At 36.7% G+C, this 17,053-nt stretch overlaps 1 protein-coding gene across 8 annotated transcripts in view; it reads right to left on the bottom strand.

The window, feature by feature from the left end:
* LOC103881450 (caspase recruitment domain-containing protein 18) overlaps positions 1-17,053 on the bottom strand; it is a 269,585-nt gene that overhangs the window by 71,731 nt on the left and 180,801 nt on the right. The window contains exon 7 of one of the 8 annotated variants that reach the window (XR_004177380.1): positions 14,206-15,630. The exons of the other annotated variants lie outside the window; for them this stretch is intronic. The gene's annotated coding sequence lies outside the window, so the exon portion shown is untranslated. Of the gene's footprint in view, positions 1-14,205; positions 15,631-17,053 lie in introns of those variants that run through there. 8 annotated transcript variants of the gene reach the window in all.

Genomic DNA, 17,053 nt, shown 5'->3' with positions numbered 1-17,053 from the left:
TAATCTATCAGCATTGCCTTCCTTAAGGCAACAATGACAATATCAAGCACAGAGTAGTTAATGAAAATTATCTGTTGCACTGAGTATATTTAAAAATCCTGAGCTATTTATTTTTTTCCTCTCAGACCTTGAGTCGACTTTGGTTCTCTTTTAGTTTCTCATAGCTGCATAAAACAAGTCCAAAACAAATTGTTTATTTTGAAGTTCTACCACTGGTCAATAAAAGTCAATGTAAGAAATATTAAAGTGGGTGGAAAGCTTCATGTGCTATTAATTGTTGTGCAATTGGATAAACACGGTGATACAGAATGTTTAATGACATAGCAAAAAGATATATAATGTAGCAGGAGATCCAGTCCGATTCTGTTTTGAAGTTATGATTATTTGATACCTTCATGACCCTTAAGTCCAGTGTTAACAGTACATTTTTATATAGGATTAAAACTATTTTATCAAACAATATTAGGAAGTTGGACTCCACATCCTTAAACACCTGCTCCTCCTACATCAAACGATTCTCCTTTTACCCCACCCCAGCCTTCTTTCCATGTAACAGAAGTATTGCCTTAGACTCTCAAGTAGGTAGAGATTATTGACCTATTTGGTATGTTTTGTGGAAGCCAAGCCCCAAGACAGACAAGTAACTCTCAAACCACATCCAGGATCCTTCCAGGAGCAGGAAGAATGTTTACTTTTCTGAAATGAACTACATGTAATAACTACATTTCTTGACAAGGATACCCTACAAGATCTTAGGAGACTGAGTAAGTCTCTCGGTGCTTAAAAAGTCTTTCACAACTTATTTGGTGAACATCTTTAATAGGACAGAAACAATGTAAATGTAAAGTAGACACCACTTTTAAATCAAATATCTAGCAAGTATGTTTGTCTCTAAGTCAAATGAGCAAGGATACTAATTCTCACCCAAAGGCTTTCTTTCTTCCTTAATCTACTCTTCATAAACTCTGGGCTGTGTGAGTTAGTGTTATGAATGAGACTTGTAGAAACCACGAAGCCACAGGGGAGAAGGCAATTATTAATAGCGTAAATGCTCATAAATTTATTTCTTTTACATGGAATGCCTGCAGGCTTGTTTTCTTTTTCCAGCCTGTTGAACTAGAATCAATTTATCATGTAAAGTTTCTAGTATGCAATTTTATTTGGAAATGTTTTCAACAAAGAGAATGTCTTCTTTCCTAAAGGCATTTTATCTCTCTCTTATCTAATTGTTAAAGAATACTAATGTTCAATAATATCTTATTTCCAAAAATCCAATGATAGTTGTTCTTACAAAAACTCACTTTTAAAAATGTTAGTCTCAAATTTATTTATAGATCCAATGTACTCCCAATCAAAATGGCAGCAGATTATTTTGTGGATATTAATAAAGTGCTTTGAAGTTTATATGGAGAGTAAAGAACCCAGAAAAGTCAACTCAGTATATAAAGATACCAAATAAACATATGAAAAATGTTTAATATTGTGTGTTATCTTAGTCATTTGGGGCTTCTACAATATAATATCATAGACTAGTTGGGTTAAATAACAAGCACTTAAAGTTCAAGATCAAGGTGGTCACAGATACAGTGCATGGTGAGGGCATTTTTATTCCTTTGCAGATGAAGGCCTGAACATTGTATCCTTACATACCTGAGAAAAATCATTACTCTTATATCCCTTCTTAAAATAACTCTAATTATATTCATTAAAACTCAACCTTCACGACCTAATTGCCTCTCCAAAGCCTCACCTTTTGATACTATCATATTGGGGGTTAAGATTTCAACATATAAAACTTGAGGGGAACACAAACATTCAGTCCATAATATAGATAATTAGGGAATTTCAAATTAAAACAGTAATAAGATACCACTACACATCTATTAGAATGGCCAAAACCCCAGATACCGACAACAAATGCTGAAAACCATGTGGAGCAACAGGCATTCCCATTCATTGTTGATCTGAATGCTAAATGACACAGCCTTTTGGAAGACAGTCTGACAGTTTCTTACAAAACTCAACATACCCTTACCATATGATCCAGCAATTGCATTCTTCCATTTTTACTCTAATGAGTTGAAAACAGGTCCACACAAAAGATGTCCACAGATGTTTATTGCAACTTTATTTATAATTGCTAAAACTTAGAAGTAAGCAAGATGTCTTTCAGTAGGTAAGTGAGTAAATAATCTGTGGTACATCCAAACAATGGAGTATTATTTGGCACTGAATGGAAATGAGCTATCAAGTCAAGAAATGACATGGAGGAAACTTAAATTCATATCATTAAGGGAAAGAATCCACCTGAAAAGGCTACATGTCATGCCAACTATATGACATTCTGCAAGAGGCAAAACTATAGAGACAGTTAAAGGGTCAGCAGTTGCCATGGGTTAGGGAGGAGACAGTATTTTGAAGGAAGTGAAATATAATATTACAATGATTGATACATTCCATTATACATTTGTCCAAACCCATAGTTTGTACAACATCAAGACTGAGAGCTAATATCATCTATGGGTATTGGTTGATAATGTTTTGTCAATATAGGTTCATTGATTTTAGCAAACACACACCGTCATGCAGGATGGTGGGGAAGACTGTACATGTGTCAGAAGGGGAGGTGCAGAGAGAACTCTGTGCCTTTTGCTCTCAGTTATACTATGAATCTAAAAGTGCTCTCAAGAATAGTTTATCAATTACAAAAACCTAAACAACAACCAACCCAATTATTTTGGAATAGTTTGGGTAGGGAAGTAAAATATGGTGAAGAGGTACTGTTCAGAGTCAACAACGGGCATCACATATGGCCTCCGCCAGTAACGTTCTCTGATAAAGAATTAAAGAGGCAGCCTCTCTTATTTTTCTTTCTTTATCCATGTTATACATCAAAATTGGACCCCATGTTTGAGGATAATTATAAAGGTCAAAGTACATGTTATGTGTAATAAGAATTATCCATGGAGAAAATAAAGTTATTTAGTAAACAAAGTGCAGAAACATTTTGAAACAATTGGCCCCATGGATGACTCTCAGTAGAAGCTGAATTTTGCACAGGTATCTAACATTATTTCCATTAGGTCAGTCATTGAACATCTCAGTTATTGCGATTTTCACAGACACAAAATGACATTTGGCTAGATGATATTAAGATATCTTCTATCTCTAAGATCGATCTTGCGACTTTCCAGAGCTTCAGAGCTTCATTAAAGTCAACTATTCTGTTTTCGTTAAAATTCAGGAATGTACTCAGAGTAACCTGTTGTCTCACATAGGGCCAGAGTCACTGGACTCTTCTAGTGTTTTGCCCATCATCTGGTCTTAAATACGGCATCACTGTCAAGGTGTGGGATCAGCATGTGGCAATAAAACTTTTGACAGAGTAGAAACCCTAGATGTCTAGCAGATACCTTGGACAAATAACCGGAAATGTGTCCACCAGCTGCTTAAAAATATTTATTAGGATTCAAAAGTTTGTAACTATAAACCAAGAGGAAAATATTCACCAAGAAAATAAAACACATTTTATTTTGGTTTTCTTTCATAGATGTAATTTTTTCTTTATGTATTTATCAAAAGTGATGCTCCCTGAGAGTGAATGGAGCAGGAGACTGAAAGAAAAGAAATGGATTTTCTACTGCCACCTCTGACTGACTCCCAAATCTATTTACTGCCTTTGGGTATCACGTTTGTCACATGTTCATACATTACAGAGAAATCTTATTAGGGCCTCCCGTAGTGCAGATAGAAATACGAATTGTGGGCTGGGTGTGGTGGCTCACACCTGTAATCCCAGAACTTTGGGAGGCTGAGGCGGGCAGATCATGAGGTCAGGAGATCAAGACCATCCTAGCTAACACGGTGAAACTCCATCTCTACTAAAAAAAATACAAAAAATTAGCCAGTCGTGGTGGCGGGCACCTGTAGTCCCAGCTACTTGGGAGGCTGAGGCAGGAGAATGGTGTGAACCCATGAGGCGGAGCTTGCAGTGAGCCAAGATAGTGCCACTGCACTCCAGCCTGGGCGGCAGAGGGAGACTCCGTCTCAAAAAAAAAAAAAAGAAAAGAAAAGAAAGAAGTACGAATCATGACACATGGACACAGGGAGGGGCCTGCTGGGTATTGGGGTGTGGGGAGGAAGACCATTAGGAAAAAATAGCTAATGCATGCTGGGCTTAATACCTAGGTGGTGGGCTGACAGGTGCAGCAAACCACCATAACACAGGTTTACCTATTAACAAAACTGCCTATCCCACACATGTACCCTGCAAAAAGTAAAAATAAAAATTTAAAAAATATATATGAATCAGATGTAGTTTATTCCTCCAAGAGCTACAGTAGCTTGAAGATGATGGGCAGGCAAAAGCACATGACGAAAGGTGTAGTGTGTGCATTTACAAGGCAGGTAAGAAGTGTTAGGGCAGAGAGGTGGAGCATCCAATTCTCTCTGAGTGACTAAGTCTAGCTTCAAAGAGGAGTGGATATAGGCACTGGGCTGTAAAGAATGAAAACAAGTTGCTTAGTCAGAAAAGTAAGTGGGTTTCGAGATGACATGAGGGAGTTGGGACATTAGAACACCTACTATGTGCCAGGTACTTCTCACAAATCATTTCTAACCTTATTAAGATTATGATTACTATTTCCATTTTATTCACCAAAGTTCTGAGTTTCAGCAAAAGTCATTCAGCAAGGTCTATCTGACTGGCTCTAATTCTACGTATTTTAAAACACCACACTGCCTCTCTCTGTAAGTGTCACATTTCCTTCCTGCTGAAGACTCTAACCTTATACTTTTCCAAAATGCAAAAATGTCACAAATGTGACAATGGACAGGCATGGAACACTCCAGATTATTCTTGAATGGAATGATTTTTATGTCTCACAACCCTTGGTTTATGCTGCCTCCGTGGGATTTAAAGCACCATACTGGGAGCCGGGAGGTTTAGGCCATTGATGGCATCTTAAATGTAGTAGGTTATATGAGGAGCCCGTTCCCTAAATGTTTTTATGGTTATATGTGTACTTAATATCTATCTACTCAACTTAGTATGCATCTAGGATTCAGTGGGAGGAGCATTAAAACTGTTCTATCTTCCATGAACTTATCAATAAAACTGAGCCATTTTATGTTACGCAGGTAGCTAATGAGTAAATATTTGCTATGTATACGACTAGCTTCAGCTCCTGTCCACTCAAGCTAATCACTTCCTATCTGGGCAGTAATTATAGTATTTTGGCACACAGTATGCCTTCTGATTTAGAAATACCTGGGTTTTAATCCCAGTTCTGCAATTTACACAATGTGTTATCTAAAACAACTAAATTAGCCTCCAAAAGCCTGATCTGTAAGTTGGGAGTATTAAATATTTCATTGGGCCTTAGTGAGAATTAAGTGAAAACATTTTTAGTGTGCATAGCACATATTAGGGCTTAAAATTTGAAATTGCTTCACTGCTAAAAAGCTACTACTGCCAATTATTATTATGTGAATATCTAAAATTAATTAAAATCCGGTCACTTTCCCTTAACAAAAGTTCAATTATTAACTAAATATTCACTAAATGGTCACTGCTGTGTTAAAATTCAAATCATTATATCATAAAAGTAGCATTTTCACTCACTCAAAGGAACTTGAAGTCTAAAGCAGTAAAGATCCTCATGTTAAACACCATACTAAGCAATTAAATAACAAGGAGGGGAAAATAAAAGCTCAGCATGCTCTCTTGAATACGATCTAATTTCATAAAGATTGAGATTTCCACCTTTTTTATTCACTGATGTCTTCCAAGCACAAGGAATAATATCTAGCACATGATAAGTATTCAGGAAGTACATGTGAATAAATAAATTAATCAAGTGTCATGCACCTGCTGGATTGCTGGGTAAACTATAATGAATCCGACAAAAAAATAAAAAGGAGCCCTAAGGGCAACCCTTCTGAAAAAGCTTCATGGAGAGGGAGGAGTTGAACTGGGAAGGAGTTAACAGGGTAAGAGTGAAAAGAAGGCATTCCAGGCCAGCCCCAGGCAACTCTAGGCTTGCTTTCTCAAATTGTCTCAGGAGTATTTTATGTAACAAAAGGGGTTCACATCCATATTTTTTTAAGGTTAAATACAAGAGGAAAAAGAACAATTGAAAGGAAGGCATAAAGTACATTATAAGGGTTAATGACAGGTATTTCCTCTTCTGACTCATTTATTCCAATGATAACGAGGTACTATGAAGACACTGGAATTCGGTAAAATGCCTATTGGGCTTGGAATCAGTTACAGTCAAAAAATGTCAACACTTAGTATCTGTGTGACCTTGGACAAGTTACTTTCTATGAATCACCTGTAGCTTCATCTGCAAAATGGGTCATTTCACATATTTTAAAAAACATTTTAGGAAAATTGAATAAAATAATGCTTGCTAAGTACCTAGAAAAGAACATGGTTCATAGTGCACAATCAATATATGATCACTTTGTTTCTCCTTACAGAGATATTCTAATGATTTAATGAGATATCATCTTCAAACAACTTTTTCAGCATACTGGAAGCAGTGTATAACACTGCAAATATGTTTACTATTAACTTGATACTATTTGAAGTCACAATAAAACTTTTTAAAACAATTGGGAATAATATACTCTAAATCATGTTTCATTTACTTTTAAAACTCAAAAATCCTTTTATTCTTACAGTAATATGTTCACTAGATAGTTTAAGCATCTACAATGAGCTAAATAATTATTTATGATGCCCAGACTAGGATATAAAGGTGAAGTAGTTAACAATATAATTCAGGAATGAAGCCCTAAATAAGCAACTATTAGCTACAATATAATGTTACCTGCTCTTATGTTTGCATTTATATGGAAATAAGACTAGAGAGTAACTCAGGAATTCATAGGGTTTTAACACTGAAGCTAAGCCATGAAGGCTGAATAAGAAACGAGGTGGGCTTCATGGGTAAGTGACCTCTGCAGTCATATAGCATCCTGCTTTCAGAAGGACCTCATGCTTGCTTTAATGTTCTGTTGGCCGCATCTCAAAATTCTTAATAATTTTATCTTTTAACTTGTGTTTTGTAAGTGAAATCCGATGGGATAACGAAGAATGTATATGACCAAAATGTGTTCAGACAGCACTGACCCCATGAACACAGAATTCAAGTGGACCCACAGTTTGTGGGAGTTCAACAAGACTCAAAAGGAGTACAAGTTAAACATGTTCCATCTAAAGGGGCTCTGAAGCCCCCAGAGGCCACAATTTACTAGGAACCAGAACTTGCTTCAAACTTAAGGCAATGGCAGGATTCAACCAAGGGTCCATATCAAACACTTTCTTCATCATACTACTTATTCATATCAGAAAATTATTAATGCTGAAAATAAAAATAAGGTAAAAAAGGAAAAGATAGAGCAATTGATAGTTTATTTTCCTTTTTGGCTGCCTTTCTTGACTTATCAGTAAGCTGAAGTTAGAGAGTGTTGGCAGAATACGTGCCTATGAAGAAATGAAATAAAAACAGATGAGCAGTTTTCTGCTGTAGTATTTTCACTGTTCTTTCAAGAGAGAAATGCATATGCATGTGTGATCTACCAAATACAAATTGTGTCATTTCAATGGTTAAGAATTAGATGTTTTTAAAACATGGTATTTTAAAACTAGCATATTTGGTTTTTAAAATGGCATTGAATAATATAAGGGTGAACAGTAAAATTTATGCTAATAATTTAAAATTTTTTTATTACTTAGAAAAACATTAAGTGGCAAATTAAGCAGACATGTCAAGGTGAGAGAGAGACTACAGAAGAAAACAAAAAGCTTTATATTTTAATGCCTTATATCTACACTTTTTCCCATAGTTTTTGAATGAAAGGCCTCATATTTTTATCTTTAACTGAGCTCATAATTTATGTAAACCACCGTGATAAAGGAATATATTGACTACAATGTTCATAGTATTAGATTATGCATTAGTCTGTTCTTGCATTGCTATAAAGAAACACCTGAGACAGGGTAATTTATAAAGAAAATAGATTTAATTGACTCATGGTTCCACAGCCTGTACAGAGTGTATGATGCTGGCATCTGCTGGGCTTCTGGGGAGGCCTCAGGAAACTTACAATCATGGCAGAAGACAAGCCGGGAGCCAGCATGTCACATGGCCAGAGCAGGGGCAAGAAAGAGTGGGGAGGGGGGGTGCTACACACTTTTAAACCACCAGGTCGTGCTAGAACACACTCACTATTGCAAGGACAATACCAAGAGGATGGCACTAAACCATTTGTGATAAACGGTCCCTATGATTTGGTAAAAATGTTGATAATTACATTAAAAATATCCTTTGAGTTTAGCAGAAGACTTTCACCCAGTTGTGTGGTGGTAAGGAATTTGTAAAGTACTTTTTTATACAATGGATCTCACCACAGCACCCTTTCATAGGTGTTAATACTTTACACCAATATATTTTTAGTAATTGATTGGGTAACTTTGCTTGAAAGATGTACATAATGAAAAAAAACTAGTAATTTTTGAGAAATTAGATGCTAAACACCGTGCTAGGTTGTCTAACATATATTATCTTATTTAGTACTCATAAAAACAAATTAAATTTGAAGGCATTACTATTATATTAATTTATAGAAGAGAGAATGAAGGTAAGAGAGATTGCTCAAACTGGTCTTTTGTATGGCAGAGAGGGTTTAGCAGTATATTGTCAACTCTCCCACTGGAGTCCCTGGCTTCCTGATCTACTCACAGTTATTATAAATTTCCATTTCAGTTTGAAACCTGTGAATATTTTGTTTATTAGTATGAATACTGCTTATTGGGTATGAGAATTATAAAGTATAGATTCATTTTAGAATTATTTCATAGTTCACTTCCATGAATAACCAAGATTTTGAAATTAAAAAAAAAACAAAACACTAACAATTCAAGCACTCGTGACTGAAGGATAGGGAAGGCTATGAGGAAAGAAATTCACCTGAAGTATAAAGCTTACGACAACAACAGCAAAATATTTTAAGAGAGGCAGCACTGAGGTCAAGGGCTATTGGAAATTCCTGCAAAAGCTAGGCAATGTAAGAGGGCCCCCATTCCAGGTGAGGAGTTACAGTTTACTAGTTCTCAGCTCAAGTGTCTGAGATGCTCCCTGAGATCAGGTCTTCCACAAAGAGAAGAGCCTTGCTGATGGTGGACCACTGTGTAAATCGGAGAAGAGGGGATCCAGTGTATCCAACTCATGTGCTCAAGCCATGTGGACTTGCCACAGCATCACCTTGGGAATACTTGCAATTTAAACTAGGAATCAAAAGAAACAATCTTAACCCCCTTTCTTATCTTTTAATTTCATTGTGGATTTCTTTTTGTAAAAGGGAGATTGTTTTTAATATATTTAAGCCATGTTTCTAAGCTTCTGGACTTTGTTTCCTGTTTTAAGAAATTATTTTGCTCCTTTTAAAACTATCAAAAATGTAAATTACTCTTGTTTTTGTCTAGCAGTTTTTGGCCTCTTGTTTTGCCAGTATTTTTTCATCCGGAGTCTATTTTGATCTTTGAACAGAAATAGAGATTCAGTATTATTTTTCCTCTGAAGTGGATAATTGTCATCAAATGATTTATTGAATAATCTATCTTTTCCCCATAGATGTTAAGTGACAGTTTTATCATACGCTCAATCTCTATATGATTCTATTTCTGCATTATCTATTCTGTTTCACTGGGTATTAATCTATTACTGATTGATAGCATGCTGCTTTTATTATTGTAGCTTTGTTATTTATTTAAATATTTGGGAAAACTAGTCTCATAATTAGCCAAAGATATTCTGAAAAAGAAAAGACCTTTTATAAGATTGTGTTTTGCATTTGAACTCCACAATGACTTTTTCTGATTCTTAAAAATCCTGACACATTTTATTAAATGGTGCAGTCCATTATATTAATGCTTAAGAACCTGTTCAGCTTGTTTCTGTTTATGTGTATCCTTCCTGTGGATAAATCATATCATACCTTTGCTATAAAGTTTTATTATGCTCCATTAAAATATACATTATCCTCCCCCTTTCTCAATGTAATAAACACAATGTATTTTACTTAGTATTAAATATATGTGGTTGGCTGAGGAGATCAGTTATCTATCTTTCCCATTCCTGGGCAGTAAGGAAGGAAGAACAATGGAATTTTTTTTGATATGTAGCAAGTTATTGGTTTCTATCATGAGAATGATGGTTGGTATAAATATAAGCTTTTAAGTAAATGCATGTAGAACACATATGCATGTTTAAGGGTATTTGAAATCTATGGTAGCCTCTCAAAGAGTCTGAGCCTAGAGGTTCCCATCTACCCTTGATATTTGGCTTAGTCAAGAGTAAAGAAATCATTGTGATTTTGACTTTATCAAGACTCAAAATTTAGCCTGGCACGATGGTACACAACCGTGGTACTAGGACTTGGGAGGTTGAGGTGGGAGGATCGCTTGAGCACAGGAATTCAATGTCACAGTGAGCTATGATCACACCACTGTGCTGCAGCCTAGACAATAGAGTAAGACCCCGTCTCTTAAGAAAAATAATGAACTAAGCAAATAAAAATTTAAAAGACTCATTAAACCTAGAAATAATATAAGAGTGACAAATTAAAAATGAGTAACTCAGAGAGATTATTGTGCTTAAGCACTTGTACTGACAAAGAGATAAGGTACTATTTAAATATGCATCTATCTATCTATCTATCTATCTATCTATCTACACATTACCATATTACAAATGTAACAATATTTTTTGACACGTAAAACAATGCTGTGGACTCCATTTGGGGCACCTGTTCAGGTTACAACCTTTCCTCTTTTAATTATCACCATACCCACAAGGAAAATGCAGTTGATAGAACCATGGTGGAAACCTGACCTAAACTGGGCCAGTAAGAATACCTTCTAAGGAATTCTAAACTTAGTGTAGAAAAAAAGAAATTTTCTCTGAGTTATTTTATAGGTAAAACATGAGCTCTTAAGCTCAGGAGCCTCTTTCTGCCTGCCACATGAAACACAGAAGCAGGTCATGATGGTAGTCTCATAGAGATAAATTGAGGTGGAACAGAAGGAGCCAGGAAGCAATGAGGAGAATCCAGGTGGCTTCATAAGTTCTGAAGTGTAGCTGCCTGATCTTGAGCTCTATGAGACGTATCTGAGGTTTTTTTTCACTAAGCCCTTCTCTCTCCTTTTATTTGCTTAAGTTAGCTATGATTTGGGATTTGGAGAGTCTTCGAGACACCTAGGAAGCAGTTCAATTAATAGTCCTTCAGACTTAGATGCAAATCTCAAGCCTGTGATTTGGACAAATTGCCTAACTTTTGTAATTTTTCTGTGGGTCTTCAACAGTAAAACTAGGATTAAACCCTGCCTCAAAAACGATAAAAAGGACAACAGTGTATCTTGTGTGCTGAGGTAGGCTCTTACAAACCTTCAGGAGCCAGCTATTAACTTTTCAAACATTTCACCAGCTTCTTGTTAATCCTGTTAATAGCTTGAAATTGGCTGAGGTGGGAGTGTTTACACCCCATAAATTAGCTCAAATACATTTTTTGTTGTTGTTTTTAAAGTCTGTTCACCAGCACAGCACGAATTATAATAACAGATGTAACGGACTTAGCCACTATCTGATCCATCATAATCACTCAGTAAGGTGATATTATTATTAGAAAATTATTGTGTAGATTCTGAATCAATGAACCTATACAATCTAATTGTGTTATGAGAATATACACCAAGTGCCATTAGCAAATAGAGAAACTATGCTCATCATAGTTTATTCAAACTGCAAAGAAGAGTGTTAGTGTGTCTTCTAAGCAGCAGACAACAGAAGGAATTAAATATGCAAGGACCATATTAGGAAAATTGTCTGGATGACAAAATTGTCAGGGATTCAGGAAGACTGGGTGAGCTATCAGACCAGGGTGCACAAAGAACTGCATCTCCATGAGTGAAGGAGAAAGAGAGAAGGTCTGGGCAGGTGTTTTCAAGATCTTCCCAGCCTACCAGATCTTCCAAGAAAGGTTTGACAAAGCCAATGGTTGGCACTCAAAGGGCCCCTGCTTTCCCCAGAGTGAGTCTGCCTTAGTATTCTTGCAGCAATAGGCACTGGCCAGAAGCAACCCAGGCAAGGCATAGCCTCAAGGCAGGATGAATTGGATTTTGGAATGCAGCCAGTTGTGGGATGTTGCTGCAGGCTGATGCCTCCTGCCCTGGGATATCAGCCAGGCACATTCTCACAGCTGCCACAAGTAGTAGCAATTTTCAGGTATGTTAGCTTTGCAGATCCTGCAGTTGTTCTCCACTTTAGTGTGTTTAAAAATCAATAGTAGTGGTAATTAAATGACAGATTATTGGGTCCCTGTCCATTAATTAGTATTTGAAACATGGACCTCAGGTATTTCTGATATCATAGAATAGTGAAAACAAAATCAAAAACACCAAACCCCACATTTTCAATTTTTTTTCTTAAATATACATAGTTATTGTAATCACCTTCTCTCCTTAGGGTATCATAACATGTATGCCTGTTAAATAATAAGACTGATGGCTAAGAGCCATACAGAAAGACACAAACAAAAATAAAAACCTGGCTCATTATTTGACATCACTGCATTCTTGGGGCTGAGTGTGCTCTCCATCTGTGTCTAAACATGTTTATTCCAACCTTATTTTTATGGCCTATATCAAGATAATATTCCCACTGGCTTAGCTCCTGTCATGCCCTCCCTCCCCTCAACAGCTTCTTCTTTTCAGTGATCTTGTTTTCTTACTTCTTTTATTATTTTGATGTTGACACCACTTATTTTGCCATCTCTCTTGCCCAAAGAATTGTTTCTTTGTTTTTTATTTTCAATTCCATCAACCTATTCTAATTTATAAAAACAAACAAACATCTTGCAGTTATCTCCTTAGTGGTTTTTGATTTCAAGATTTTTATTTTCTCTAGCTCATCACACAGAAGGGTGTCCTTAATGTGTAAACTGGATCACCTAAGTTTCCTACTCAATAACTTTGCCTACTAAAAAAAATTAAACTCTATGCTGCCATTCTAGATTTCTTATATTCTACTTGATATATATAGTCCCACATTTCCTAAAGCATAGCCTATAAGAAATCATTTATATAGTAAGGGTCATTAATGGCTTGTGGTCAAGCAAATTTGTAAAATCATGAGTTGAAGGAAAGTTAACATCTTAATTATTTAAGGCTCCAGATATTTTAATATGCTAATGAGAAAGCAATTCTCTAGGAGGGTTATGCTATACCGTGGTTCTAGACCAGTGGTCTAAAGAAAATGCTTTTAAGAAAAGCAAAATGACTTTATCTTCTGCCATTTCCCACAAGAACCAGACCCTTCAAATGCACCTCTTTGGCACACTCTGACACATTATCATGTCTGAATTTTTGCTAGGCTGTTCCATCATTCTGATTTCTTTTTTCTTTAACATAATATTGATTAGGAACCAGGAGATGAAGTTTGTGAAATGCCATAGACTCAGTCAGGCTATCTCCCCTCTTTATATTGCTGGGTTTGGTAACTTTGAGAAGGATTTTGCAAATTGTCAGCCAACAATAACATGAACTTGATTCTTTATAGACCATTTTATTGATAGTCTATGAGTGTTGCCTCTTGATTCAAAGAGTGCTTGATTTAGCACTCTTTGAACTGGTTCATTGGTTAAATCTTGTCTCCCTTAGAAGACTATGCATATTTCAAAAACAGCTTTGTCATTTATTAATGTTCTTTACAGTACTCAGCAGAATGTAATGTGTTATGTATAATGTGGGGTTTGCTGAATTGAAAAGTAGCCAGGAGGGAGAGTCTGGGAAGATTCAGGAGGCAGGAATGGAGCACAAAATCTCAGAAGTTAAGAATGAGAGGAAATGAATGCAAAGTCTAACTAAGCAGAAAAAGAGAACTGAAACAGAATGATGTGGCCAAAGTTTGCAGTGGATCACATCAATGTCTTTTTTTTTTTTTTTTTTTTTTTTTTCATTTTGAGATGGAGTTTTGCTCTGTTGCCCAGGCTGGAGTGTAGTGGCGCCATCTCGGCTCACTGCAACCTCCGTCTCCCGGGTTCACGCCATTCTCCTGCCTCAGCCTCCCGAGTAGCTGGGTCTATAGGCGCCCGTCACCAAGCTCGGCTAATTGTTTGTATTTTTAGTAGAGACAGGGTTTCACCATGTTAGCCAGGGTGGTCTCGATCTCCTGACCTCGTGATCCGCCTGCCTTGGCCTCTCTAAGTGCTGGGATTATAGGCGTGAGCCACCGTCAATGTCTTTTTAATGATGTTACTTGTCCAACTTCACTTTGCATTGCATTGCATTGTGAAATCTTTCACTGTTACAGATATTTACTAATTGCAGCCCTTGGAAGATAGGCTTCTCTCTATCATAGCCCAAAATACTTCAAGCCAGCAGAACCTCCTAAAGTTCCAAAGCTTATCACACCTGAATTTCTCTCAGACTGAGAGACTGACTCTGTATGTCCACACAAATATACAGTTTGTGTTTTTAATATATCATAAAAACATACAATCTCTCTCCATTTATAGGAGTAGTGAACTATTGTGCCTGGGGATGTGTAGGGAGTAAAGGGAGACTACTAAGATGAAATAAAGGAGTTTTAAACTGAGAAGCTGTATGTGAAAGAAAAAGGCTAACACATACTTGACCAAATGTATTTTTTTTTGAAGATGGAAACTAGAAATTATTGCAGCTTCAATGTGTTATCCCCATAATAGCTCAGCTGATAGCACCAGCGTCTATGTGATAAGAGCTTCAAAGAAAGGTGAAGCAAATGTCACTTAGAATGACTCGTAAGTGAGGAGTTCTGCAAAACTGACAGTTCTAAAAACAGTGAAGGGTCAATTTTGTGTACTTTAGCTCACTTGATTCAAGAGGCTAACTCTCCACTAAGGAGACTGATAGATAACCTTCAAAAGTTTCCTTTAAGTAAAAAACAAACACTGTTTAATTTGTGGACCAAGATAGACTCTAGCTGGAATAAACTCACATGAACTAAGTAAACTAATAAGGATGGGATGATATTAGGAATAGAGTATTTGACAGAAAACTCGGAATTACCCAGTTTCTATCTTCTTTTTATCACTCCTTCCATACATACATTTAAATTCTTCCACTGGGCACAATCTGCCGTGGAAGAGAGAGAGAATGAATGTGAGTCAGGGACTGGAGGCCAGTGACAGCTCCTGGCGGCTGTGGGACATCCTGCCAAACTATCAGTTCTGTTCACAAAGAAAGTTTTTAATGAGCTGGGCTAAACCATTGGCAGAACTCCTTTTGCCTAAGCGGTACGTGGTTTGATTCATCAAAAGTGAGTTGAAAGGCCATTCATCCCTGAGGCCTCACCTAAATATTGAACTCCACCACTCTCAGAATATGTTTTTCAATACAGCTCTACATATGTTCCTCCTGGTAAGGGACAGTCTACATCCAGGGACTATGACCACATCAGTACCACTGACCTCAATCAATAGATGGGAGAACTCCAGACAGTGCTATAAAGCCCTTTGCTCCGGAGCCCTTCTTGTGCATGAAACGAGGAGGGGAGCAGGGAGAAAGGGCACCACTGATCTCCTTTCCTATGGAGGACAGCAGTACATAAACATGAAGTGTGATTTTACTGAAACTGTTCTTAAAATAATCAAGTTATTTTCTTATACAATTATTGTAAACAATTGAAGCAAATTATAACCACCAATTTAAGCTGTTGATTTAAAGACTTTTTACCATATTCTTCTGTCCATATAAAATAGCCCTGTATATGAAGCTCTGAGGAAGCTGACGGTTTTTTACTATATACAAAATATTTCTTTTATAAAGGGAAAGAGAGAGAAGTAAAAGGAGTGGAAAAATACCTGGGAGAATGAAATTTAATTAGTATCTTACATGTTATGCTGTTTAGGATAAAATAGAATCTTTGAATAAGTGTCAGACTATAAAATGGAGCCCCTTAGGTGTTTGGCTGGTTCTAATTCACACAAATGGGTACCAAGACATCTGGGTGTCATCCAATATGAGCCCAAGGCCCTCAACAATACTATGACCTCAACAGTATTGTAACTGTCTTGAAGAAGAGGGTGAACTTACACTGTTGCTTGCTTGTGCCTTGCATTTCTCCTCAAAGAGAACTAAACCTGTTAAAGTATTTAAACTGGCCCAATATTTGTCCTCTGGGCCCCTTATGGTGCCTAGCAACGTCCAGGGCTCAAGTTTATTCGGGACTCAAAGCACTTTCTATGGAGGCTCGCTTTAGTTCTTAAATGAAATTTTGCTACTTCAACCTAAACAGAAATTGCCCCTCCTATCTCTGAACCTTAGAGAAGTGGGCAGGACTTTTGGGTTGTTTCATAGATATAATATGATAACAGCTAACATTTAAGGTTGACCTACTATGCGCCAAACTCTTCAAATACAGCAAATCATTTAAACCTTACAACAATACCTTAGAGTAATTACCATGATAATTGTTAGTACCAGTTGTATAAAATGGTTAAAGAACTTGCAAAAGTCATAAAGTTTACACTGGTAGGTGGGGGAAGAGACAGGGTTTGAACCCACTGTGTGTGCTTAGCTCTTAAGCACAATGGCCTCATAGATGGGGCAAACCATGAAAATCAGTGGTTCAATCATTTCTTTTGGACACTGCTCAGAAGAAGGCTATGAGTTTGCAAGATAGTAAAGGCCTTAACCTCTGCTTCATAACTATACATATGAAGAAGCAATGCATGAACTAGTTTTACTAGAGCAGAGTATTTTCTTGGAAGAGTGATGGGAAATAAATTTCAAGGAGTAGGTAGAGGTCATGATCAAGACCTATTTATGTCATTTAAGTTATGTTTAAGCCTATCTTGTATACCAGGAGGAGCCGTTAAATAAAGTTTCAATAGAGTGGTAAGTGCAATTTGGTGGAATGGGAGGATATATGTTTGTTGTGTAGATTAGAGAGGAAAAACTTAAGTTGAGAAGGACAAGTTTGGAGGTTGTCAATGTAAGTCAGGAATA

This window comes from Papio anubis, chromosome 12 (assembly GCF_008728515.1).
Source record: "Papio anubis isolate 15944 chromosome 12, Panubis1.0, whole genome shotgun sequence".
In the NCBI taxonomy this organism is placed as follows: Eukaryota; Metazoa; Chordata; class Mammalia; order Primates; family Cercopithecidae; genus Papio; species Papio anubis.
The sequence above is the reverse complement of the archived record's forward strand: the minus strand, read 5'-3'. Positions and strand labels throughout refer to the sequence as shown.